Source organism: Amphimedon queenslandica, unplaced genomic scaffold, assembly GCF_000090795.2.
Source record: "Amphimedon queenslandica unplaced genomic scaffold, v1.1 AMPQUscaffold_10778, whole genome shotgun sequence".
NCBI lineage: Eukaryota > Metazoa > Porifera > Demospongiae > Haplosclerida > Niphatidae > Amphimedon > Amphimedon queenslandica.
The window spans coordinates 6,266-7,612 of NW_003548973.1; the positions used below are offsets into that span (position 1 = coordinate 6,266).

Sequence of the window (1,347 nt, forward strand, 5' to 3'; positions counted from 1 at the left end):
TATACAATTAGATACTCCTAACACTACAAGCAAAACAACTGTATAACAGTAAACTACTATGCTACACTTNTAAGTTAAGTTTTACTAATATACACATTACAATCTTTTGTATACAATTAGATACTCCTAACACTACAAGCAAAACAAATGTATGACAGCAAAGGACACTATGCTACACTATTAAGGTAAGTTTTACTAATAATAAGTAAACAATACACATTACTATCTTTTGTATACAATTAGATACTCCTAACACAACAAGCAAAGCAACTGTATAACAGTAAAGTACTATGCTACACTTTTAAGGTAAGTTTTACTAATAATAAGAACACAATACGCATTACAATCTTTTATATACAATTAGATACTCCTAACACAACTAGCAAAGCAACTATATAACAGTAAACTACTATGCTACACTATTAAGGTAAGTTTTACTAATAGTAAGAACACAATACACATTACAATCTTTTGTATACATAACTAGATACTCCTAACACAAGAAGCAAAGCAACTATATAACCGTAAAGGACACTACGCTACACTATTAAGGTAAATTATACTAAAAATAACTAAGCAATACACATTACAATCTTTTGTATACAATTAGATACTCCTAACTCAGCAAGCAAAACAACTGTATAACAGTAAACTACTATGCTACACTTTTAAGGTAAGTTTTACTAAAAATAAGAACACAATACACATCATTAACTTAATAAATAAATCATTGAATGATTGAAGAATGCATGTAGAATGAAGTACATGTATCATTAATACAAAAGCTCTACATAATACTCAACTATTGACTGTACACATATTAATTATACAAGTCATTATGCTGTATTGAAATGGGATTCAATTATGATTGTGACAAGGTGTTATCAAAACAACTTACATGTACATGTACATGTATTCTCATTAGCAGCTAAAACATAAACAGAGAATTATTCACAGGTTAGTTTGTACATGTACACTCATGAGTACAGGCTTCTTCAATTTAGGCTATTATTATCAGGACCTGCTCAGGATCTATCACTTTTTATTCTCCAGTTTATCATACGTACATGTACATGTAGACCAGGAATAGTCTCACAATACATGTACTTAACTGATTCTATAGAAATTAAGTTAAATGTGTCATTATTATGAGCAACAACCTACCAATGAGACACATGCATGTACATGTAATGGGTATAGACATAGTTTTGTACATGTACATGTTTTTGAGAAATGAAACATGTACAAAGTTTACCAATACATACAAGTACATACCAGTACACATACCAAGTGTACTGTGTACATCAGTGTGGCTCACATCAGCTGTGAGGGACTGTACTGTACATG

The 1,347-nt window shown here is 30.3% G+C and overlaps 1 long non-coding RNA gene across 2 annotated transcripts; it reads left to right on the plus strand.

Moving 5' to 3' along the window:
- The first annotated feature begins 6 nt into the window (after positions 1–6).
- Positions 7–673, plus strand: LOC109589875 (uncharacterized). Of its 2 annotated transcripts, XR_002188989.1 has the most exons (5): positions 7–185; positions 244–306; positions 365–427; positions 488–552; positions 611–673. It is a non-coding gene; the product is annotated as an uncharacterized LOC109589875 (long non-coding RNA). The 2 variants fall into 2 exon arrangements; XR_002188988.1 differs by lacking the exons at positions 7–185; positions 244–306 and having other exon boundaries at positions 335–427.
- Positions 674–1,347: the final 674 nt, after the last annotated feature.